Source organism: Corythoichthys intestinalis, chromosome 10 (genome assembly GCF_030265065.1).
Source record: "Corythoichthys intestinalis isolate RoL2023-P3 chromosome 10, ASM3026506v1, whole genome shotgun sequence".
Lineage (NCBI taxonomy): Eukaryota > Metazoa > Chordata > Actinopteri > Syngnathiformes > Syngnathidae > Corythoichthys > Corythoichthys intestinalis.
In genome coordinates this window covers 26,371,532-26,399,011 of record NC_080404.1, presented here as the reverse complement: position 1 = coordinate 26,399,011, position 27,480 = coordinate 26,371,532, and the positions used below count along the sequence as shown (strand labels likewise).

The window sequence follows — 27,480 nt, the reverse complement described above, 5'->3', positions numbered from 1 at the left end:
CGGAGCTACAGAAAAAAAGGACTTTTGCTGAAAAGTGGCTGCAGGAGGTACCATGGCTAGAAGCAAATGATGCTCGCACGGAAATGCGGTACAAAATGCGCCGTGAGAATCCCAATGTCGCTGATAAGAGCAGCGCATTTTATGTAGGGTCAAAGAATTTCAGCCATCCAAACTTTGAAAAGCATGAAAAAACACAGAGAACATGTGGCATTTAAGCAAACTATCGATGTCAGACAGGACCCCACTCGCGCTATGGACAAGTGGCGGAATAAAGGTAATGAAGAACAGCGCCATGCACTGACAAACGTGTTTTTGCTCGCATTTTACAAAGCTAAACATGCACGTTCAATGAGGTCTTATGAGGAGGACATCCCACTTTTACAAAGGCTTGGAGTTAATGTGGGAGCCGCATAATGCCCTTTATTTTGAATTGGAGCTTTTATGTTTATTTCTTTACATTTCACTTCAAAGTAATGGCGATTTTGTTGCGCCAGTTTATGTTAATCAAGCATTAATTGTTAATATAATTAATTAAAGTTAATTGGCTCTAAGTAAAGCTTGTCATAATTTTATCGCATCAGGCGGGTCGGCTCTCAAGCTCAATGAGGACCAAGTCACATCTCCAGGTCCTCCTCTGAGAACCTAGGCAAAAAAAAATATGTGCACCCCTGAATATAGATAATGTGTATATATATATATATATATATATATATATATATATATATATCTATATATGTATATAATATAGTATACATATAATAGTATAGTATAATATATGTATATAATATAGATGGTCTTGTATATAATATAGATGGTCTTGCTAATAACATAAGACCTGTTGATAACCACTGGCGTGCATCTTGATTTTGTAGTATTCGAGCCATTCATTTGGCCTCTCAACCTGTAACAAATATTTATGGCTTCATATTAAGACCTCAAGCAATCAGAGTTCATGCTGTTGTCATATTATACAAATACAATTTATATATTGAATACATACTGTATGTTCCCCTTTAAGTTTTCCCCACAAAGCAGCTCCCATGACCACACTGGGAGTTCATGGATCGGTGACGTTAATAAGGAACATGTGATGATGTTTTTAGCTTCCTAATGCAATGCAACACCCTTCCCTTAATAGACGTGATCCCTATTAGAATGTAACTAATCCACTGCTTAATTGCAGAGAACTGATGCCTGTTAGAAATGCATGCAGTATATGAGGTTGGTACACAATGAGATAAGGTCGACGTGCTACAACAGTTTGTTTTTGTTGACTTTCTGCTCAGATTGAACGACCTAACAACAACAAAAAAATCTGTTTTTGTGGCCAATGTAAAAGTTGCTTGTAATACTAGCGGAAAATTGGTGGACTTCATTTTATAGAATAGCACAACGTAAAAAGTCATGTTTTACTGGCAGCGAGCGTAAAGAGGGCATTGCTTGGTTGAATTTGTCCTCTAATTCTAGTGTTGTAAACTTCACAGCAGTCTTGTTTCCTGACCCCCTTTAGAATGTCTTGGTCTGGTCTTGGACTCGATTCTCAAAAGACTCAGTCTTGGTGTTGGACTTGACTCCTAAAAGTCTTGATCTTTACATCATCTCAGTGATTTCTAGTTTATGGCAGATCTTGGTCCAATCTTGGTTGTTTTCTTGAGCAGAAAGTTCTTTCCAAAGAACAGCACCACGAAGTTTCTTATAAAGATACCACTCTTGATGATGGAAAAGGATGATCAAACTCTGTCTCCTTACTATGTGTTGATTTTTGCTCACATTGAGTTGTGTAAATAGAGCATCTAATCCTACCTTCCCAGCCAAATAGCTTCAACTAACATGGAAAAAGGCGTAAAAAAGATACCTTTAATAGGAAGTGTTAGTTGAGTGCAGTTTAATGCACATAAATTAGTTTAAAAGATGAAAAACATGAATATTGTCAGATAGAGGGACTTTAAACAACATGAGCCTGCCTTGGCCTCAAGTATCACCAGGTCTAAACGCCACCGTGAAACCTTGAGCGTGTGCTGCGTCACCGTGCTCAAGTCAAATCCAACAAGAGACATTGCCAGAGTTTGTTGGGGCTAATACGCTTACTTCTGTCAGCGCAATGGACAACACTCCTCCACAATGCTGACACTGAGTCACAGTGAGAAGCCTGGCGTCACTTGCATCACTTTTAAGTCAGCACTGTGTGTACCCTACACAATATATGTGCGTTGTTTGTGTATCACTGCCGAAAGATCCCAGGAAGGTAACGGCAGGGATGAACTCTCAGTAGCGATCTGTCACGCCCACTCTCTCCTGCTGCCTTCAGGCCGTCTCATCAATGTGTACTGTTGTGTCACCATCTTTGTTCCAGGTCAGGTGTATACACAGTGTGTTGTGCTGACATGATACCTCTTGTTGTTTGCTGTTGTGGTCACAATCATCTACATGCGTGCTGTCACACTGGACACACATCAGTGTGAATATCACACAGGAACAATCCTTTATAGATTTGGCAACTCAAGTTAAAGTTGTGCAATGCCAGCATTTAGAGGATGTTCTTAACACATGAAACTCATTCTGGATCAAATAGTACTGTATAAAACATGGAAACAATGTTTAACCATTACAAGCCTGTCATCTATGACAGAAATGTCATATAAAACACAGCTACTGTAAGTTGTTTATAGAATAATGATACTCTAGTTGCTAGACAGTGTTTGGCAGTTCTTTATTAAAGTACCAAATCCAAGACAAGCCAACCTACTCCTCATTTGAAGCTTATAGCTTTCTCTAATAAGACACGTGTATAGAACTGAAAAGTAATTTTAATAATTTATGGGAAGCCTGCAAGGAAATGTGGCTGCTGTAGTCTAGTTTCGCAGTTTCTCACAAAAATTCTGAGGAAATTGGACAAAAGCACTGCTAATATGGCCGCAACTGACACGATCATTACACTTTATTGCACAACATCTCAACTGTCAGTCAAATGGAGAAATAATTGAATTCTAAAAATATATGGTTATATAGTTATTTTGTTGTGTCATTTAAAAAAGCCTAAACAATACATTTACTGAATCAATAGTCTTAAACATTTTCCTAACATCTAGCATGACAGCAGTTTGACCTTCAAATTTCTATAATTTTAGACAACTTCAACCTTTCATATATCCGCTTTTAGAGGTAGTTATCAGAGCTGTATGAGAGGCAGGCCACCACCTTTTTTATGAGGGAATTCCAATAGATGTGATTTGTGATCAACGCGTGTCCTGCAATAGCTGTGTTGAATGCAATTGTTACCGTGTGCTTTAAGTATTTAAGTATTTAGAGTAAGTAATTTATATGTCACGAAAGACTCCGACACTAATGCCATCTAATGGTGCCTTGAGATACAAGTTTCTTGATAAATAAACATTTAGATATTATGCTAATTTCTTATTCAATAAATACAATATTAACCAAAAAATTGTTTTGATTTGTGGTTGCTCATACATGTTCTTACAAAAAGCATTTTTGTCTCTAATTTCAATTTTGCTTTTTGTACAATATTGTCATACAAGGACCTATCAGGTTAGCCGTAGCCATTTTTTCCTTTCCTTCATGTGTATCCAGCATAGCTATCATATAAGGCTAGATGTCTGATGTGTGCTGTGAACCTATGGGGACTGTCAACATCATGCCTGAATCATACTCACATTAAAAGGCAAGTTCAGATTTTTTGACATCAGGCTTAATCTTCGAGTTAGCGAGGGTTTAATTAGTCGGTGAAGTTGATTCCAACAAATTCCATATAGTTTGTTAGTTTCAGGGCTCCTGAGTGGCTAAGCTAGCGTGAGTCAATTAGGCCGCCTTAGCATGCCAATAAAAAAACAACATATGCACACATGAAAATCATCGATGACTAGGCCTGTCGCAATAACAAATTTTAGTGTGCGATAATTATTCTCATAAATTATTGCGATATGCGATATTATTGCGCCCCCCCCATTTTTTTAAACCAATTTACAATAACGCAGTGCAAATACAGTATATATTAATAGATCAAGTACACCCATTTAAACACGATAAATATTTACTCTTAAATTCAAATATACTTTTTAAGAAATCACAACTAAAAACAATAGACCCTGCCTCTTAAGTAAAAAACAACAATATTGATACCGCACAGAAACACAGAATAAATGAATAACTTAAGCATTTAGGAAAATGAAAACTTTTCCCGTCATAGCTTCTGCAATGGTGTTCCATAGGGATGCAACGATACAGTTAAGTCATGGTTCGGTACGAATTTTGATACGCGATTCGATCCGATTCAATACATTTAATGCTCTGTAAAATAAAAAATAACAGTTGTATTTTTTGTGTCATTTTTTTTTTTTTTTTTTTTTTGCTAACGAGCAAAAATTAAATTGCCATCATATAAACATGCATTTTAGTGCATAATATTTATGTGCTTACTTCTTACTGATATGAAAAAAATTTGTATAAAAGTGCTGAGAACAATCTTTACTGTTTGTAAAGTGAGGCAGGGCACACCGTTGATTGCTACAGCTCTCTTAGCAGCTAGGTTTACTACATGAGCAAGACATCCTATTTATGGTCCGAAAATGGGCAATTTTCAAAGTACTTTTATTTTGAAATGATACATCCGAATTTTATCAGAGTACTTTAGTTCGAGTCTTAGGGTCGTCTAGTATACCTCAGAAGTGGACCCGTCCCGGGATATCAGCCAGATATTTTTAAATTAAAATTTGAAATAAGGGTAAATGACAGAAATAACTAGCAATTTTCTAAGTAGTATTACTCGGAATTCCTAAATTATTTTTTATATCATAATACTTTAGTTTGGGTCTCGGGGTGCTCGAGTGCCTCTCTCAAGTGGACCCGTTCTTGGATGGCTTCCCGTTTTTTGTTTATTCATATTTATTTTTTTCAATAAAGGGACTAGCGCTGTGAAGCCACCGCGTTCCATTATGAAGCCAGCGCGTTGCAGTACCATAATGCACACAATGCAAACAATGATCCAAATGAGGGGCGGCTAGCTTGACTTCGTTTTTACGAGTGGAGGGTGGCTTGACCGCAGTAGTCTGGGAGCGGGTCATATTAGCTCCCGCTTGGACAGTTGAAGAGGTTCGAGAGTTGCTCGGTCTAAAAATGTCTCTCATTTCACTTTCAACTGCGTCATAATTAGCACTGTTGGGTGCAGTTGATTGTGTCCTTTGCCGCTGCTCGAGACAGGAAGCCAAAGAAGTTAGTTTCTGGGGTCGACAAAATGTTTTGCAAAAGTCCAACTGCTTGCCGAAGTGATTGTGCGTCCTCTTCCTTGTTATTTTATGAACAGTAACCCGCGTCAGGTTCTCAGCCAATCAGAGCTTACCAGTCAGAGCTAGCCAATCAGAGCTGGCTTCCGTTTCAACTAGACTCCTTCCGTTTTCACTATACTTTCACTCATACATACATACATTCTCCTCTCACGTTCATACATACTTTCCTCACATACATATATATTCACTCTTATACACATATATTTTATTTATACAAACATACATTTCACAGACTAAAAATGTGTGAATGTGAGAGTAAACATGTATGAATATAAGAGTGAAAATGTATAAACGTGAGAGAGAAAATGTATAAACGTGAAAGTAAAAATGTATAAATGTGAAAGTAAAAATGTATGAATGTAAGAGTGAAAATGTATAAATGTAAAAGTAAAAATGTATTAATGTGAGAGTGAAAATGTATAAATGTGAAAGTAGAATTGTATGAATGTGAAAGTGAAAATGTATAAATGTAAAAGTAAAAATGTATGAATGTGAGAGTGAAAATGTATAAATGTGAAAGTAAAAATGTATAAATGTGAAAGTAAAAATGTATGAATGTGAGAGTGAAAATGTATGCATGTGAGAGTGAAAATGTATGAATGTGAGAGTGAAAATGTATAAATGTGAAAGTAAAAATGTATGAATGTGAGAGTGAAAATGTATGAATGTGAGAGTGAAAATGTATGAATGTGAAAGTAAAAATGTATGGATGTGAAAGGAGAATGTATGCATGTGAGAGGAGAATGTATGTGTGTGAGAGTGAATATATATGTATGTGAAAGGAGAATGTATGTGTGTGAGAGGGCCAGAATGAAAAATGTCTTGTACGGCCCCTCATATTTTTAGATCTATCGTTTTTTTTAATTTTTTTATTTTTTTTTTAATTGGCATATTAAGTTGGTCTCATTGACTCGCGCTACCTTTGCCACTTTGGAACCCTGAAACTATCAAATAATTTACAAACTGCACAGAATTTGTTGAAATCAACTCCACCAACTAATTAAACCCCTGCTAACTAGAAGGTTAAGCCTAATGTAAAAAATTCTGAAGTTCCGCTTTAATATGGTTTGTTATAAACCAAATTGTTCGTAAATTTTTCCAGAATTCAGTGAGTGGAAGGGTATGAGAAAATCACTCGCCTTACGGGCGCTACTATAGAGGCTTTATAGAGAAGTCCCTCGCAGCATGATGGCCTGTTATTTACGCCTTCGACTACTGCTTGATAAATCGAGCCTTCAATATATGATATTTATGGTAAACTCTTCAAGGCGAGTTGGAGTATATTCAAGGTATACAACTTTTACCAGCTTTTCTTATCATTATTAAAGGGAATATCTATTATTTACAGTTTTTGCAGTTGGCCTGAGGTCTTTGCCCCTACATTTATATGCTAATTCAAGTACACGTCACCAAATGTAAGCTGCTTTTATTTAGAATAAGCCACTAATATGATCCGTCCAGTCATTGGAAACACAAGGGTTTATGTTAGTCTTGACTAAACACACTATTTGTATTGCAGACGACCTCCTGACGGGCAAATATTCCATCTGTCTGTACAAAACAGGAGTTTGACTTTTGCAATGCAGATGAGCCTCTGCGACGTACGTACAGTAGGCTGCATGTGCTCACCCAGGGCGATGTTGGCGATGGCAGCCGTTTTGCATTTTAATGGCAAATCAAGTATGCTAACTCGCATTTGAAAAGGGAAAGTGCTCTCGGTGTCGGCCGGCTGTCAAAGTGAGATGTAAGCAGTGTGATGAAAAGAGAACAAAGAAGACAAAGTAGGGAGGCCTGCTACACTGAGAAATGAAATAAAACCGTGTATGGCCTGTCAGCTGTGTCGTTTTAGATTCATATCCAAAGAAGGCTGGAGTATTAGCGCCACCCTCGTGCCTCACTCATCTGTCTCGCCTAATTCGTCACGGAGGCGCGCTGTCTTTCAACGCGGGGAAAGGCCCTGCTAATTGACAAACACAGACATCCCATCCCAGCCAAGGTGGGCTGCATGTGTTTGAGGGGCTATAGGTGGGTGGAGGGGGGGGTGTTGCTCCTGGTCCTCGAATGAGAAGTGACAACGGGAAGAGAGCCTGTCATTGTCTTGCCTAAGTGTTCAATCTGCAGGCATGGCACCATGCAGATAAAGTGTCAGTTAGACGGAGAGGATATGAAACATTGGCGGTATGAAGTCTTCCCATCACTTAACTAGCTGCGTGAGAGTTGAGTGGTAATGTATAGCAAATAATAAAAAAAGATGATTCTGATGGAAGCAGGCCTGTTTAGGATAACCTGAGCTCATAAATTAGGCAAGCAAATAACACATTTACGTCAGGGACATTGATGTTTAGTGTCGAAAACAACCATTTTAATTTCACCAGGCTGGCTTTTCGAAATTATGTACTCCTCTAGGGAACGTAGGATGATGAGTTAAGGATGTGTAGACTAATAGATGGCTCGTCGTGTTTTGCCATCTCTCCAATTTGATCCTATTTCTGAATTTGTTTCTCACTTCTCAGGTCGCTTGAATTGGCATCAGTAAAGAGTGTGTGTTGTAAATAATTTGTCATATAGGTGAGTAGTAAAGAGTTTATTTATTTATTTACTTATTTTATGGTGAGAACTTTTACATAAGACCTATACGGTTTGATGGCTATACGTTTTTCTTTTGTCATGTTTATTATTTTTTCATAAATGAGAGTAGCACTAAATGTTTTGACTCAATTTCAGCTTGTTAAGAATACATATATATATTGATGCATCCTACGTGAACTGATTAGAGCTGTCTATCACAGAAACACACAAATTGTGAAGATGAGATGTGATGAAGAAATCAGTTCCAGGCATCGTAAAAACTCTTGTCATAGTCGGCACAACCATTTGGAATGCTCTGATGAAGAAATTAACCAGATGTTTAAAAGCCAACACTTCTTGGCCTTTTTCTGTATTCCTGTTCTTCATAAATGGCCCTGACAAGGAATAGGGAACAAAGTCTTTTGAGTAAATATTGTACTAGCTGCTGCGGCAATATCAGTGCTTGGACACTGCACTGTAGAATAAAATGCCTGAAAAGCACAAAAGGTGTGTGTCTTTTAAGCAACCCTAAACTCTCTTTATCTTACCAGTTGCGTAGAAAGCAATGGTCTCTGTTTGCAAGTATGTGAGATTTTACGCTTCTTATTGGATGCTGACATGCATGATTAGTTGATTAAAATTCTTAATTGCTCGTAGGGTCAAACACATGTGTCAATGTGTGCAGCGTGCCTTCTTCACAAATTTTGCAAAGAAGGCACCAACTACAAAAAAATTAGGATTTGGCACCAAAAATTTCAAGAAATTTCAGCGAGTTTGGCACAAGCTTGAAAACTGACTCACAGGCGGCGCTTATATTGAACATTTATAAAAAACTGTAATAGAACCAACAAATATTTGTACTTTTCTTTGTAAATTTGACCAATAAAACTTATGACCTTGAACATAAAGTGAATTTAGTTTCATTAAGATCCATCAAGTAGTTTCCAAGATACGTATGGGCATTTAAAATGCTATATAATACCCTCCTCCCATCTGCCCTGGTAGGGTGGGTGGCTGTTCATCTCAAGCTTGGGTCCTCTACCAGAGGCCTGGGAGCTTGGGGATCCTGCGCAGTGTCTTTGCTCTTGCTAGAACTACACTCTGCTGGGCAGATATGTCTGATGTTTCTCTAGGTATCTGCTGGAGCCACTCCTCTAGTGTGGGGGACACGGCCCCCAGTGCTCCTATGACCACGGGCATCACTGTTGCTTTCACCTTCCAGGTTCTCTCCAGCTCTTTTTTGAGCCGTTGGTATTTCTCTAGTTGATCACGATGTCCGGTTGGTTGTTCAAGACCATCTTATTAGTCTATATCCGAAAGTCCCACAGGATCTTAGCCCTCTCATTTTCCACCATCTTGGGAGGTGTTTCCCATTGTTATTTAGTGGTCTCATGTCCATACTATGCACACATTTTTCTGTACACTATACTCGCCACTGGGTTATGGCATTCCATGTATTCTTTTCCTGCCAGTATATTACACCCTGGTATTATGTGTTGGATTGTTTCAGGGGCCTCTTTGCACAGCATGCACCTGGGATCCTGCCTGGTGTGGTATATCTTGGTCTCCATTGCTCTGGTGCTCAAGGCCTCTTGCCTGGCACAGCCAGACTATTCTCCCTGTATTTTTCAAACACTGTGAGAAATAGTCTGGGACCCAGCCCATTAACGGCCTCTCGAACAAGGTACAAAATCAATCGTCCAATCAGATTCGTTTATTTGCATGACATGTTCTTAACGAGTAACGCGCGCCGAAAGTCGTGTCTACAACAACACAGATGGAGAACGGGAGAGCCGAGAATATGTTCCAGTCCGTGGTAATACCAGTTTTAAATTACCAAAAACACATCGAAACAAGTCATTCACAACAGTCAACATGGCTCGCGCTAGCCATGTTGAATAAACTTCTCCATTCTCCGCTCATGCTAATTACTTGTCGCTTAAAGAACGTCACGTCTGCCCGTCGCTGATTGGTCCACTCCGCTGTCTGTTTGCTTTTGCTTGCTCCACCCTCGGAATTTGATCCGCCGGACGGTCGCCAGACTCAATCGCTGGAACAGCGGTGAGTCTGGTATACCAGGCAACAAGGCCTCCTCCTGTGCTGTCATGATTAGCGCCTCTGTGCTGTCTTTCAGTCCAGCCTTCTCCAACCATTAGTAGGACTTGTTCAGATCTGCCACTTCAGTTATTTGTCGGTGGTACATCCCATGCAGAGATTTTTCCTCCTATGATGGTTCCTCCAACGTCTATTCCAGTGTCCAGTGCCTAAGACATTCACTAAGTGCATCATCTCTAATGGCCATCTTTGTGATGTATTCGTGGAGCTTGGCTGTTTTGTCTCGGATAGTGGTCCTGATGCTCATTAACCCTCGGCCCCCCTCATGTTTAGCGTATAGCCTCTGGTTGCTGGATTTTGGGTTGAAGCCTCAGTGCATGGTGAGCAGCTTCCGTGTTTTCACTCAGCTTAGTTGACAAGCCTTTCACCCGGTGGGACTAGGTTTGAATCCAGCAGGGGTCACAGAGCAGGGCATACATAATAACATCTTCCAATTGGGTCCTTGGGCAAGACCCTTAGCACCAACGCCTAACTACCTCACATGATGAGTGATACAGAACAGTGAGAAATACCGGCTCAGACTTTGCCAGGGTCAACAAGGTCTGTGCCAAGTGCTGAGGAACCAGGGCACTATGGTGAGAAATGGGCTACTGGAACACGCAATACACGGCAAAGGACACGAGATGCGAACAAGGCACTTTTGAAATGCTACTACTCTAGTAACCATACAAGCGACAACCATTCCAGTTTCTCACCCAATTTAGAAAAATATTGGCCAAATTTGCGTGAGTAATGAGGATAAGTTGTATAATAACATGCAGTTTTGTTCATGAATGCGTTCAATGAACATGTTCATATTTTGAGTAAACATGAAATGAACGCATCATATTTCTGTCTCATGAACATTACTGTGAACACCCTCATTTTAGTGGTTGTAAGCGGTGTTCATAACCTCCTTCATGATTAAGAATTAGAGCCTTTCCAACAAAACTGCAGATAAAGCCATAGGCTAAAAATACAGCATAAAAAAAACAACCTTAATTGTGGAAAACTATTCAACCTGGCAACCCAAACTGCCTGTCTTGGCTGTGTTGTTTGAGCGAATACGGCAGTTTTTGTTCCCAAGGCTTTATTGGCGGTAAATAAGCATTCTTTTACATTCAGTTGGACTCTTAATATTATCCAAAGGTGCTAAATAAACAAGTTACATCATAAACATACATGGGCAACATGAATACGGCATAAATAAATACACGGGGAAGTCATTAGCGGTGAGAGAGCGGTGTGCTGTCGAGTTGAGCACAGCCACATCGTAGGATGTGCACGAGGAGAACTTTCCTTCATGTGCGTCCATGACCAAATGTAAGTAAATATTCCTTTCTTTTTATAGAAAGTGTTTGGAATCGCTGCACTTGCAGCCGTTTTTAACGTTACGCACATGTGCAGAAGCGCAAAGTTGCCATTTCTGATGGAGTGCAAAATCTGACAGAACACCGGCCCAGTACCAACATTTAAGAGACTTTTACGAACAGTTCAGTGCAAACACGGATTTGAAATTGAAAATGAAGACGAATCTGACAAAGTTTTTTTGAATGAATGAATGAATGAATTTTATTGTCATTGTCATCATCATCAATATCATTGACACTTACAGAGTGTGGGATAGTTTGGCCAGAAAAGAGAAACATTGACACAGAATATGGAATAATTTGCCCGAAAAAAGACGATGACAGACAAAGGAAGACGGGAAAAAAGCAAATGCTTATCGATACCCGTCCCCCGTCCACAAAGTTTCAGTGTAAAGTGGATAAAATAATTGCTGTATGTGCTTCTACAGTATATCGACACTGTCAATAATAGCTTACAACAATTATTGGGGAGAACAAAGAACAGAAAAGTTTGTTTTTGTGAAGCATGAAATTTAATTCAAAATTTTTGAATCATAAACTATGAATTAAATTATTTTAAAATTTGTGAACAACAGTTTGAACTAGTTCATGTTGAAAAATGAACTTTCCCAACACTGTCAACGTGGATAGTTGGATACACGTTTTTGCCTGTACAGTTTTATGAAGTTTTCAAAAGGCGATTTTACTTTGGAAAATATTATTTACTTTGGCCAAAATTGTTTGCAAATATAGATAAATTGAAATTCCACCATCATTAAATGTAGTGTTTTAAACTTTTATATTAAAATGTTACAGTGGGGCAAATAAGTATTTAGTCAACCACCAATTGTGCAAGTTCTCCTACTTGAAAAGATTAGAGAAGCCTGTAATTGTCAAGGTAAACCTCAACCATGAGAGACAGAATGTGGAAAAAAACCCAGAAAATCACATTGTTTGATTTTTAAAATAATTTATTTCCAAATTAGAGTGGAAAATAAGTATTTGGTCACCTACAAACAAGCAAGATTTCTGGCTGTCAAAGAGGTCTAACCTTTTCTAACGAGATCTAACGAGGCTCCACTCGTTACATGTATTAATGGCAACTGTTTCAACTCATTATCGGTATAAAAACACACCTGTCCACAACCTCACTCAGTCACACTCCAAACTCCACGATGACCAAGACCAAAGAGCTGTCGAAGGACACCAGAGACAAAATTGTAGACCTGCACCAGGCTGGGAAGACTGAATCTGCAATAGGTAAAATGCTTGGTGTAAAGAAATCAACTGCGGGAGCAATTATTAGAAAATGGAAGACATACAAGACAATCTCCCTCGATCTGGGGCTCCATGCAAGATCTCATCCCGTGGCGTCAAAATGATAACAAGAACGGTGAGCAAAAATCCCAGAACCACACGGGGGGACCTAGTGAATGACCTACAGAGAGCTGGGACCACAGTAACAAAGGCTACTATCAGTAACACAATGCGCCGCCAGCGACTCAAATCCTGCACTGCCAGACGTGTCCCCCTGCTGAAGAAAGTACACGTCCAGGCCCGTCTGCGGTTCGCTAGAGAGCATTTGGATGATTCAGAAGAGGACTGGGAGAATGTGTTATGGTCAGATGAAACCGAAATAGAACTTTTTGGTAGAAACACAGGTTCTCGTGTTTGGAGGAGAAAGAATACTGAATTGCATCCGAAGAACACCATACCCACTGTGAAGCATGGGGGTGGAAACATCATGCTTTGGGGCTGTTTTTCTAAAAAGGGACCAGGACGACTGATCTGTGAAAAGGAAAGAATGAATGGGACCATGTATCGAGAGATTTTGAGTGAAAATCTCCTTCCATCAGCAAGGGCATTGAAGGTGAGATGTGGTTGGGTCTCTCAGCATGACAATGATCCCAGACACACAGCCAGGGCAACAAATGAATGGCTTCCTAAGAAGCATTTCAAGTTCCCGGAGTGGCCCAGTCAGTCTCCAGATCTCAACCCTATAGAAAATATTCGGAGTAAGTTGAAAGTCCGTATTGCCCAACGACAGCCCCAAAACATCACTGCTCTTAGAGGAGATCTGCATGGAGGAATAGGCCAAAATACCAGCAACAGTGTGTGAAAAGCTTGTGAAGACGTACAGAAAACGTTTGGCCTCAGTTATTGCCAACAAAGGGTACATAACAAAGTATTGAGATAAACTTTTGGTATTGACCAAATGCTTATTTTCCACCATGATTTGCAAATAAATTCTTTAAAAATCAAACAACGGGATTTTCTGTTTTTTTTCCCCACATTCTGTCTCTCATAGTTGAAGTTTAACCATGTTGACAATTACAGGCCTCTCTAATATTTTCAAGTGGGAGAACTTGCACAATTAGTGGTTGACTAAATACTTACTGTATTTGCCCCACTGTAAATGGGGCTTATGCACATTACTGTTCAAAGTGGTAGGTGGAAATGAGTATATTTGGTTTGTCATCCATTGTCGGAAAAGAAAAACAGGCAAAAGACAATATAGTTGCTTATCTTTTAAGCCTGCAGAGCAGTTGACTGTCTGAGTGCAAACACAAGAGAAGGCTGCTGACAGCAGTGGAAGCGTCTATTAATCACTGTCAGCAGCCATCAGCCCTCTGGAGCTTTCCACAAGCTCTTCTTTGCTTCATCTTGCCCATTTGGAATGGAAAGGAACATATTTATGTTCCTTTTGTTCACATAATATATACTAGCCAGTGATGCCATTCCTTTTATGACTGCGTCACATTTTTCCCCTTTTTTCTTTCTTTTTTTATTGTACACCCAGAGACGGATGGTGTGCCACTGACACGGAGATTTACAGGCCTCCAGCTTGCAGTGGCGTAGCTTTAGAAGGGCCTGCTGACATCCAGCCAGCACTTTGGAGGAGGAGAATAAAAGCTGACATTTTATTGGCTCTAAAATAGAGAGAGAGGAGTCGTCGCAGAGGAGGGGGAAAGAAAATAAAAGACATTCCACTGCATTTTTATTTATTTTTTTGCCAGAAAAACAAGATTGATTGGGTATTATTTCGGAACTTGTCAGTGGTAATAAGGACAACTATGATTTCAATTATCACTCACTAAATGTTGTTCATTGCCAAAATGTGCCATTTGTCAAATATGCAATGCCGTGCAATTTTAATATTTTATGTTGACCGCCTTGGCTGGCTTGTTGGCTTCAAAGCTGTCCCTGGGATATATTTTTCCATTGACAGAATTCCAATTAGTTTTAGTACACTCTGGCTGAATAAAATGGCTCTTAAAATCGGCAGTGTTTCCTCGCTGGGTTTGTTTTTTTTTTTCCTTCGCAGAGTGATGGATCTTTTACGAGTTGACCCGACGGGGCCCAAGTGGACATTCTCCTCTGTTTCTTACTTGGCTGCTGAAAAACAAAGTATCCATGTGTCTTTGTCGTTGCCATATTCCTTGTTTGTGATATTGCGTAAACATCTGCTGGTCCCGGGTAAAGATCATGACTCGCCTACATATTTAAAGCCTTATTAAATACTTTACAAGTTCTATGCGCATTCCGCGAGCAAAGTGCGCTGTAAATATGAGTCAGATGTATAATTCATTAGTGACATGTTTAGTAAGTAGACGATTTTGGGGAGCACTAATGTGTACTCAGGTTTTGACAGGCGCTTTGTGCATTTTTAAAGCGTACGTTAAAAGGAGAGATGATTGGAGCGGGCACTGGGCTGTCAATAACAGGTCTGCAGCTTGAAAGTTGATGATGTGGGGGAATCTCTGTACGTCGTAAATCTGCTTCCATTTTTTTCTTTCTTCCCTGACACTGCTTTTAAAGCCCATAACACATGTCAAGTCATTTAGGATACATGCCATGCAATAATGAGCTTTTTGCTATAAAAATCACTAGAGGTTTCTAGTCAAGTCTCCTATAAGGCTTAGTTTATGTTCAGCCCATTACCCTCAGATAAAAGATGTAAGCAACTGTGAGGCATGGAACATATTACACCACAGCCATGATTCTACATCTCTTGGCTGAGGCCCAATTGGGGGGGAAGAAAACCCCCAAAAGGTTTGGAAGAGGAACAAAAGCGCTTCCTTTGGTTACAGTCTAGCCTGTTGGAGCCACTTCACGGCCTTCAATCTGTCTCCTCTATGTCTTCCTGGAGGTGAAAAGTGAAGACAGATACTTGGGGCGCATTTCAATTCAACCTGGGGGATGTGTGCCAGGTGGTGGGGATGCTTACGAGAACCCAACTAACCCCAACCCAATGCAAGACACCTTTTACCTCTCGTGTTTCATCGTGTGGAGGAACTTGCGGAATACAGGAAGGAATTGGAAAAATATTGAGCAAAACATTTTTATGCATGACTTAATTATAAAAATTCAGGTAACTGAAGCAGTATTGTTTTCGTCATCAATGACGATAACAAAAATATTTCGTTGACGAATAATTTTTTTATGACGATGACGTGACAATGAAGCGCTAAAAACTTGGCTTGGGAGACTACGTAGAACATAACGACACAAATGCCAGTTTTTGTCTGATGAGATGACGGGACGAAAATGCATCATAGTTTCTGTCATATGTTTACAATGCGTGACATTTTCATATTGTACGTTGAGTATGTCAGCTTGCATCGTAGAAATGTTTGGGTCGTGCCACTCATGTGAGATGTGATGCGCCTCTCCCTCACTCTCCTCCATCTTGCTTGTTTGGTAAGATTTGTTCTTGGCAAGAGAGAATATGCAATGTTGCTTTAGCCATTAAAGGTCTGCGCTGAGTGATCATCACACACTAAATGTAACTTGTCGAGTTAGCATAGCATTCGCGTTAGCATTAGCATTAACTTTAGCATTCCAAGTATTCTCTTAAACGCTCTGACATTTTTTGTTTTTTACCGCTGTGAAAATAGTATGTGATGCAGGGATGCGACCGTAAAATCAGAATGTACAAATTTTTGAACATCACATCCCATGTGATACATTTAAGCTGTTCAGACCAAAGGACACTCAGTTTCCTATTCACCGTGTCTAACCAGCTGAACAGGACAGGTTAAAAGTAAAATAAATATAAAATAAAAGAATGTAGACAAAAAAAATTGTCATTTTCCAATGTGAAAACTAACTGCAAAACACCAAATTTATATGTGGTAAATTGTAATAAATTTCAATGAGAAAGCTTGGTAGCTCACTAGCTTAGCTATATCGGTTTTGAATTTGGAAAAAAAAAAAACATTATTAAATTTCGAAGGGTTCGGTACTTTTAGCAAGGTTAAGAACCACTGGTCTATAAACTTCCAAAGTTTTAGTCCATAAATGAATAGATAAATAATTAAAAGGTTTCCAACAACTTTGAATGAGCATGACAGATGAGCACATAACTGTCGAGTCTACAAGGAAATCACCATTTTCATGATGATAATACACACTCATCAGGAAAACAGCACATTATTTGCAGTTAAACTCACCTGGACGCCACGAACTGTATGTAAAATGTTTTCCAAGAATTTAAGAAGTCACCGAGTAACCGCACTAAATGCTAATGCTAACACAAATGCTATGCTAACACTACAAGTTAGTTTAGTTTGTGATGATCACTCGGCACAGACCTTTAAAGGCTAAAGCAACATAGAATATCTAGCCAAGACAAGAAAGCAAAACTTAACAAGCAGCACTTGATACATATGTTTCACAAAATGAGCCTGGAATGGGCACAGGCTTACTCACCTCCCAGCGTGTGCGTGGGGCGGGGCGGTCGGTTGGGAGGTATAGCACATTACATGAGTGACACGGCCAAACACTGCTAAATGTGTTCTAGCTAAAATATCCCACTGATATCACTGAAAATATCACACGCTGTGAATTTATGACAAACTATGGCGAATTTTCATCTCGTTCTCATGTCTTCAGACGACAACTGGCATCCATCTCATTATGTTCTAGTCTCCCAAGACACGTTTTCAGCGCGTCATCGTCATGAAAAAGAAATGTTTGTTGACGAAATCTTTTCATTGTCGTCATCGTTGACGAAAACAGCAGTGAATTTGAGTAACTTTCGACTAAACTAGACGAGATTTGTATGAGATTTTATCGCCAAAACTAGACCAAGACGAACGCATTTTGAAATGACTTAAAATATGACTAACACGTTTTTTCGTCCAAAAGACTAAGATTAATTAAAAGGGCTGCCAAAAACAACACTGATCTGTAGAAGATAGTTATTGATGTAGTTGTAACAAAACAGGCTTTTCACGACTCAGTGGAGGTGTATGGTGTGCTCTAATAGAAACTTTTCTAGTTTGACTGATTTGTTAGTCTGAAGCTACCCTGCCATCAGCAACCTGAGATTCTGAAGGGTTGTCGCATCAGAGCCATAACAGTAGCAATTATTCCTTTTCAAGACAGCAAGTTGGGAGATTTGAATGTCGACTTTCACACTCCTATGTATTCCAGCATTACTCATGTCTCTGTTATGGCTTCTGTTGGAATTGTTGTGCATACAGTTAACATTAATGCTTTCCTTATAGTCAGTCACCTGATAGGATAACTTCTGTCTAGTCAGCCTTTCCTTTGTCCTGGGCCATGTGGCCCCCATGTACTCTTTGTATTCTATTCTGTGTTCTATGTTGCGTTCCTGACCCCTACCATCCTATTGTTTGCCCCTGAATAAAGAGGGTTGCTATCAGAGCAGCTAGGGGAGCAGCTACCAACCTCCACAAAAGCTACATCGACTTTCTGTGTGTTCTTTTTTGCCAAGCTAGGTTTACATAAACCTAGCTTCAAATCTAACTGCTTCCACACTAACTCAAAAACATGAATATCAGCGGGTAATCTTCATAATCCATACAGCAAATCATGAAACAATTTTATTCAGCATTCATTAAAACAAAAAAAACCAACAAAAACACAAGTATGCATTCCGTGGCAGTGGTTGGCAAAACCAATTCACAGTGCTACAACAAAACAAGAATGTCTTTTAAAAAATTGTTTTCAATGTGCTTTTTCTGCATATGACTATACGTTTGCAGTGTAATAAACATAAACTTGGAAGTGCTGTGTACTGCCATCCTGGCTTGGTTGTGACATTATTTTGCATGAATTTGACTGAACACCGGATTTCACACTACTTCCTTCCTTTATGTAGAAATAGTAACAGTGTTTTTTTTTTTTTTTTTTTAGCTTAACCTTTGAAATACTTTCAGCTTTCAAAAATTTGCTATCATGTAAAGGCAAAATTAAAAATGAGACCATCCATTTTTCACCAGGGATGTCCCCAATCCGATCACGTGAGCGGAAATTGGGCCGATCGGGTTTTTAATTTTAGAAAAAAAATAGTACTTTTTTTTTTCAAGGGCTTAAAAGTAACAGAATAATCCAGAAATACGATGGCATTGCCAAAAGAAACAAAAATAATATATGTTTTATTCTCAACAACACTCCCGGAAAAAAGTGGAAGAGGAAGTACTGTAAACAGTAATGTAGTAATGTAAAATGTTTGAAATTTTTTCGGTATCGGATCGGCACTCGGCTCGGCAGATTCATAAAGTCAGGTGACTTGGACTCGGGTGCAAAAATATGCGATCGGGACGTCCCTATTTTTCACTTAAATTGAACTCATAATTGATTCCTAAGCCATTTTCCTGATCGACTTGTTTGAACCGCATAACCCTGAAAAGGGTGTTCACTTCCACCAGGAACAGACTTGTAAGTGAGCCAGCACGGGCAGGTCCTGTAGTCAGAGCATGCACAAGTGTGGACCACCCTCAGAATGAGCTGTGAGTTCGTGTGGTGGTAAACTGCCCTTGGGTTGATGCATGGCAAATTCTAAAATGATGAATAAACTTTATTTATTTTTTTTTGCCATGTTTTGAATGTCATTTATAGGAATTGAGTGCATGTTAATCTCTTGAGTTGATTATTGAACAACCATAGACTTCATAATGTATTGACGGGACGCAGGTCTGATTCATGGGGGGGCTATCTCCGTCAAAGCTGACCGAGTGGAAACACAGACAAAGAGCTTTTTTCGTTGAAAATTCTTGAGAATAAATGCTTCAATTCCTCAATTCTTTATAGATATGGACGTGAACAAGTCTCGATTCTCTGTTAAAAGCAAACAAGACCTGCATGTACTATTTATTTTACGTAAATATTGCGAACTATGAGGCCAGTCAGAAAGGAAATTAGCGGCCGCCATATGTAGACAAAGAGCTTTTTCTGTTGAAAATTCTTGTGAATAAATGCTTAAATCCCTGAATTCTTTATAGATATAGATGTAAAACAGTCTCGATTTTTGGTTAAAAGCAAAAAAACCCGTGCAGGTAGCATTTATTTTACATAAATATTGCGAAATTAGCGGCCGCCATATGTAAACAAAGAGCTTTTTCTGTTGAAAATTCTTGTGAATAAATGCTGAAATCCCTGAATTCTTTATAGATATGGAGGTTAAAGAATCTAGATTCTTGGTTGAAAGCAAAAAAAAAAAAAAAAAAAAACGTGTAATGAGTATTTTACGTAAATATAGTGAAGTATAATGCCAATGCTGTAGCAGCTAATTTCTCCAATTGATTTCTTTCACAATGTTTCAAAATGCATTCATGTTACAAAAAAAATAACTACCTTGAATCCTCGAACAAATCTCTCCGGAGACAATCCTTCCTGTTTGTATGCAGTACAGCTTTTGTAGTTTTTCAACCTAAATCCGGCGTTAGATCTCTGCATGTGACCGACTGCTAATAAATGAAGCGGCGTGTGGTACGGCCCCCTTCGGGAAGGCGTGACACAGTGAATGGCGAATGTGTCCCGTCAATAAATTATAAAGTCTATGGAACAATATTCAACTTTTACTTTAAAAACTGATCATCAGAATTTCTGTGGATTGTGGAAAATTGGCAGGAACAAAAGAAGTGCCCTACTTGACTGCAACCAGCAAAGGCGCTATTGATTCACTCTCAAGCTATTGATTCACTCTCAAAACATTTGCTGTCTAAAAAAGACCGAGAGGATGTCAGTGACTGCAAATCCTTGGGTCATCATATGCTCTATTCAACACTGGCAAGAAACCAAATGAGCATTCAAACGGATTTTGTTTTCAGCGTTTTCCACACTATTCAAGGTGTAAAAAAAAACTTTTGCGGGTATGTGGTGTTCTTTCAGTGTTGTTGTTTTCCCGACATACTTGTCCTAAGCTTGAAGCATCCCTGACAGTGGACAGCTGTGTTGCGTTCTCCTCACACCTGTAACCCATTTCCTGTTTCCATTTCATGTACACATACGAGGATCTTTCACAGTTTCTACTTTCACCAAAAAAGAGACCTAAGTGAGATCCAGACAGCAAGATCGGCAGGTGATAATGACTTCAACTATTTTAATGGCTGAGCAAAGAATGCACAAAGACTTGTAGAATGGGATCAGCTCCAAAAAAAATCAAGGGCAAGTCATGTCTTTTTTTGAGGCTCCATCTGACATCCATCAGCCTGGAAATATGTTTTAATGGTCAGGCAAGGCTGCAACACATCATAAGCGGTTGCCTCACTTTCCCACCCTGGGACACATTGAGATAAGAAACAGTGACTGCATGTTTCATGTCCATGCCGATGACATGTCTCCTGGAATAAGGCTTTCATTTACAATCTTCTCGCTGGTTTACCTCATAAAACCCCTATTTCTCTATTAGGACAAATACACAGCATTTTGTGTGATCCTCCGCCTGCCTAGACACTTGGTGAGGTTCGAGACTCTCTCCTCATAGCCTTCGTACCGCAGGGCACTGAAGAGTTCCTTTATTTTCTCCCTCTGTCTGGATCCTAGGCCCTTGGGTCCTCCAAAGCACCGAATGCGTCTGCACTCAGATGTTTAGAAAAACACCAAACGGCCAAGGAAGAAGTAGTGAGACGGGAGGAGGGTGCGCAATCCTCATCGGGGCAAAGTGTTCGTGTACTTGCAGAACAGGCTGCAAGAGGCCCGAGAGGGTACGCAGACTTGTGATCTGAGGGCCGTTTGTGTGTCAGCTGGATCAAAGTCTTTGTGAAAAAGAGGATAAATCTCTTTTACCTTCCTTGACTGTGGCAAGTCTTTTTTGGGGCTGTTGACGGAGATGTGGCATGGGGGATAAAACATCCTATCTATTGTTATTCCTCCTCTCAGTATCATCCACATTTACCTGCACATTTTGTCCAAGTTGTGGCTCATATTAAAAACTAGCAATAATGATCGGCGTTGCCAGGCGTACTACTTGTGCTGGGCTGTTGGGGCCAAGGTTTGTTAAATCGACACATAAGAAACCTCGAAATCAGGGCTTCCGCATGATTTTTTTTCTTTATGTATGCTGGATGGATTTATCATGCACTATGGCCCAGCGTTGCTCGGTTGAAAAAGTGAAAATTGGCATTTTCTATGTTAATTTTTGGAGCTTCGGATTATTTTTTTCCCACTAAATGGAGGTCAACACAAGGCCATCTAAGAAGACTCCCAGACACATAAAGTACAACTTTGTAAATTTCGTCAAGCCATTTTGGCATCCATAAAACACCAACACACAGACAGCTACACAAACTTGCTTTTAGAGATAATAAGATATCCAGCCGAAATGAATCCCTTGTTAATATTCCGGAAAATCGTCAAAAATGTTTTAAATCTAATGCCTTGTTGTGGAATACTCAAAGCCGCAACACATCATCACAGCCAGAGTAGCCAAAAGTTTTACTCAAGTAAGGGTAGCGGTACTTAAAAATGACATTACTCAAGTAAAAGTGAAAGCACTCTTCAAAAATATGTACTCAAGTTCAAGTTAAAAAGTATTTAGTGAAAAGAATACTCAAGTAATGAGTAACATTGTGTAACTGTTTACGATGTTTGATTTTCTTTGTTTTTAAACAATGGTATTTTTTTTCTCAGCTCAAAGTTATCTATGTGAACTGTTAATATTATGCGCTACTATAACCTATTACATAACCACATTAAACCAAAGAAATACAGAAAAAAAATCATTGAATTCTGACGAGAGGAAAAGAAGTCTACAGAAATGAAGTATTATTCGTCCAAAGATCATGAGTGCCCTCTAATAGAGAAAACATATTTCCTATTATGAAATTAAAAGGATCATATCTCCGGGTTGTAATGGTCAATTGGTGCCAAATAAAAACTAGTAGAGAGATTAAAAATCCGCACTTTCAACTCATATTGACGGCAGCGCGCTATGTCAAATACAGTGGTATCTTCACTTAAGAACATCTCTACATACAACATTTTTAGTTTAAGACATGCCTCAATGGGAAAATATTGAAATTTCAGGATTAGAAAGGCAAAAATAAAGTATGGCTGGTACTCGCATCTCCCACAGTTGACTGGACGTAACATACTTATGGGCTCTGCAATTGGCTATGCCTTGCATTCCTGGCATCCAATTGGCTAAGAGGGACCTCTACTGTATGTGTATACTGTATGTGTGTATCCCAGCGTCCTCTTTGTTTCCCCCCTCATGTTCTGACAGCTTTACATGAGGGTATTAACTTTGATTTTTTTTTTTTTTTTTTTGCAATGTTCTTGGTTTTCTACATTATGCAAAACTCATATTTGTGTATTGTGCAAGAATCTAATTTTAACATATATTTGTTAAATGTTTTGATACATTTTTATGTGTCATAAAAGGTTTATGTCTGAATTTTGGTGGGCTTGGAACGGAATTGGGCATTTACATGGAAAATTAGTCTCTAATTACTCAATTTTCAAGTTAAGAGATGATGCGGGAAATTATTACATTATGCTTTTGTGATGTATGATTGCTTCTGTGACATAGATTGTAACAACTAGTTAGTAGTTAGGAGACGTGCTTGAGAATGTCATAGTATTGTTTTACTACATGCCTGGGTCCCATAGTTAAATGCCTGGGTCCCATAGAGATAACTTGTTTTGCACCCATAATATTTACCATTTGTTGGCATCTGTTGCAGCACAGCTCATTTGTCCCATGTGAAAAGCCCTTTTTCAAGGGGGCTGAACCAAAAGTAGCTTAAATGTTTGTGATTGGACGGGGCCGTGCCGCTCGGGGGCGGAGGTTGGCCTCTCCGCCTCCGGGGGGCGCGTCCCTACAAAAAAACCAACATTTCCGTGCGACCAGTGAGGTCCGCCAGCGGGTCACGTACGGATCGCTTGGCTTTTGTCCTTTTGCCGCTTTACTGGAGTGGACTCTTTTGTCACGGTAAGCGATTTTCATTTCTAAGGGACAACTAGTTGTGCTGCAATGTAACGCGGGGATTCTGAGATTGACAAACTCAAATCTAGCATCACGTTACCATTTGTTTGATTGTTTTTGATATTTGTTTGCTTGCTTTTGTGGGATTGTAATCAATAAACATCGTCTATTGAGCAAAAGTGTGCTTGTTACTGATTCACCGCGAACCTGGAAATTTCGGAAAACAAGAGACTACTTCCTGAACCAATTAATTTCGTAAGCAGAGGTACCACTGTACTATTTTTTTTACGGCGCTTTAAAGAGGTCACGTGATTGAACAGGTAGGCGTGATCATAGAATGGCAAGCTTGAGTCTGATTGGGGGGTTTGCGATGTATTGCAATATTAAAACCAGAAAAAGCCTCACCAATTGACTTGAAAAGCTATATTAAAAGGTTTGTAGCTTTGATCTGGCCGGAGACGCCTCGGTAGCTCTACGACAAAAGGCGCAAATGTGTTAATCATCGTTAAGCTTGGTGCACAGTCTGAAGTGTGCTGAGGCAACTGAGAGGCTGATCTCGGCAGCGTGAGCGTCAAAGCAAAAAACAACTTTTTTGGTATCGGATCGATAGTTTATATATCGATAACTATCGATCGATCGATAGTTGATAGTCGATATTGGCAGATTCTCAACTCAGGTGACTTGATCGTGACATCCCTATATACTGTATTCATATAACACTGTTTAATCCAGGCCAAGGGGGTTTTATCTGTGATGAAGATTGGTGTATATAAAAGGGGTCCAGGAAGCCATCACTCTGCGTAATTGCTGCTTTTATGAAGCAAAACAAAAGTTTACATTCAAAGAAAAAAAAACAAACTATTGGGACTATTGCGCATGCGCACATTGCAATGGAGATGTTCAAACCATAGATTGTGCAGGCCGACTTCAGACTCACCTTTTTTTCTGCTGGGCAAAAAAAAAGAAAAAACTGCACTGATTTTTACTCAAACACCAGAACAATTTTTTTGCTTGGAGATATTTCATGCTTTTATTGGTTATTTTTAATGTTAATGTTTATGTGTTTTTGATGAGAAATGAGCAATTTACATTATCCTTTTTGAAGTTGCGTTTGGTCAGTCATTTTCAAAAGGCCAAAAATAGCAAAGTGGGCATGCCAAATCTCATGATTTCATTTGATTGGTAAAGTGGATCAAATCCAATCCTATCCCTTGAAGTGGCAGTAGCAACTAAATTCAGTGTATTTATTGGTTTAGAGACGCAAATGCGTCATGTCGTTCAGCAGCATGCTTAGGTCTGAAGAGGTTAAGTTCAAGGAAAACTTTGTTCTAAATGCTGGCGATTTTATCATTTGTTCACATGTTGTAGCCTGGTCCGGTGGATTTAAGCCGAACCCAAATTACATGATTGTAGTTCAGTTTTGGCCCGGCAGATGCATCATAGACAAACTTTGATTGTTGTGGATGATGTTTTGAGATCTGAGGCGCAAATCAGCTCGTATAATGTCACCTATTCAAAGACTACAGAGCTGATGTCCAGGATGGCACAGAAAGTCTAGCATGTCCGAACTTCTGATTGTCTTGCCGCTAACGGTGACGTGTCCTATGTGCTTCTATGATTGTTGATCAGTATTTGGCAACTAATCTAATTTTTTCTGTCAGGATGAAAGCAGAGATCTTGTTTTAACTCTGGACTGGGACACTGGGCACTTGTGTCCTACGGTCCTGTATGTCCATAAACCGCCTTACAACCCAACGTTATGAGGTGTTGACACATCATCACCTAAACCGTGGGTCGGCAACCCGTTTTGAGAGCCGCATGTGGCTCTTTAGCGCTGACATAGTGGCTCCTTGGAAGTGAAAAAAGATGGGAGAGAGAAATATATTTTTTGTTTTAACATGGCTTGCGTGGGAGGACAAACATAACACAAACAATCTTAACGTTTGCCAATGCTGTAAAAATGTGTAGAACAATTATTACATTTCAACATTTCTGACGCACGTTTCGATCAGCAGGGCACCTGTTGTAAACAAACCGCTATATGATGGGACATGGAATAAAAAACGGAGGAGAACAGAGTATTCAACAATTTTTGGGCCGTATCAATTGCATTCATTGCCAATGCGGAAGGATTTTCTGAATGTTGGTTAAATTGTGAAATCACAAAATAAGTAATGTGGAAAGACATTTGCAGTGAAGGCATACTACTTTTGCAGCCGAGTACCCATTAACTGCGATTGCAATACTTTTGGTGAAATTAGAGGAGTGCAAAAATAGATTTAAAAAGTGGATTGCATCTCCAAACTCCACTACTGATGCAAGTTTTGTTGCAACCCAGGATAAATAAAGCATGAAAAACCGTTCACAGATGGTGACTGGTAATTGAAGGATTAGATTGGAGGAATTTCCAGAATTTAAAAACAAAACCGAGATAAAACAGAAAATCAAATACATGCCTCTTGTACTAAGACAGTGAAGGAAAGGGCCATAAAAATGGCAGGCAACGTCACCAATCAGCAAATCAAAGACATTAATTCAGCGGCAGCATACTCAATTGCCTGCGATGAGTTGTGTGATGTGATCGATATTGAACACCCATCGCTTTTATGCAGGTACGTGAACTCCGATTATATACTTTACCTTTTCAAATGGGTGCTGTTTTATTTTTCATAAATGCAGGCTGCGTTTTGTTGCACTATGTTTTTTGCCCAGATGAGGGGCACGTTATGCACATTCTATTTTGTTGTTTTTTTCGAATCTGCAAAACACAAATGACATCAACATTCTGATTTCATTATTGTATTCTTTAAATTTTATCAAAGCAATTAAACATAATTAGTATTGTAATTAAGTTAAACTTGAGGCAGTATCGGATAACAACAAGTAGTCAGATGGTGCGTCATTCTCTATAGAAGGCACTGCAAGGAAAATAATTATTTAATCATGAAGGCTCATTATGTATACATAGCCAACTGCGTAATTTTGATAGTAGGCCGATATGTATTTGCTCTTTCAAAGCAAAGGACGATGACACACAGTGCCACCGGTTCCATGACGAATTGACAGATGCTTGTCCTGCCTCCCAACGAGGTCTGCTCTAGGAGTACGCTCATTGCTGCAGCACATGATTATTGGTCAAGCTCCTGGCTTTTCCTATGGCCACCCGTCCGTCCCAAGACACATGACGACTTCCTGACACCCTTTCTTGTAATCTGACAGAGTGAACTTTGAAAAAAAAAAACAAATGTCGGCATTACAGTGTAGCTTGTCAATACACATTTTAAATTTGAAATCACTTTGATTTAATAACAGAAGATCGGTGAGCCAGCAACTTCTTCTGCCCTTTACACTGCACCACACACAAAACTGCTGTGTCTCTTATTATCTGAAAAGTGATATTACATTGAGTGAAAGGGGAAGTCAGCTACATTCTTCCTAGAAAAAAAAAAGCAGAAGTAGTCTTTTCATTTCTGCTTTAAATCATTGTTTACATTTTGTCTGCAATACTGTATTTATGCTCCATGTTGTCTCTTCATAAAAAAAATAAAATAAATAAAAATTGTAATAAAAACATGCTCCTTCTAATTTATTGGCCATTTACATTAAACATATTCAACTCAAACTGTACAAAAAATCAGGCCAGTAAAACAGGACTGGACAATAAATTTATGACAACAGTATCGAAAGAGGAACTTTTTGGGAGGGGGAGAAGGTGAGATATGCAATACTGATCAAGTCTAAACATTTGTTACCAGTGGTATTTAGGTACTCAGTGATGCGTGATACTTAGGTACTCAGTGGTACTCTTTTTAAATTGTAATAGTTTTAACGCCTGCTACAGTCTGTACATGGAGTTTATCAAAAATTTGAAGGAATTTTTGCAAGATTGCTTGGATTTCATTTCACACATTTGGACAATATTAATGATTGTTACAGAATGGCAGATTCAATGCAAAAAAGTTTTAACGCAAACTTAACTCAAACTTAG

The 27,480-nt window shown here is 39.2% G+C and overlaps 1 protein-coding gene across 1 annotated transcript in view; it reads left to right on the top strand.

Annotated features, from left to right (window-relative positions):
• The window catches only part of lrmda (leucine rich melanocyte differentiation associated), a 504,290-nt gene that overhangs the window by 6,789 nt on the left and 470,021 nt on the right, over positions 1-27,480 (top strand). The window lies entirely within an intron of this gene.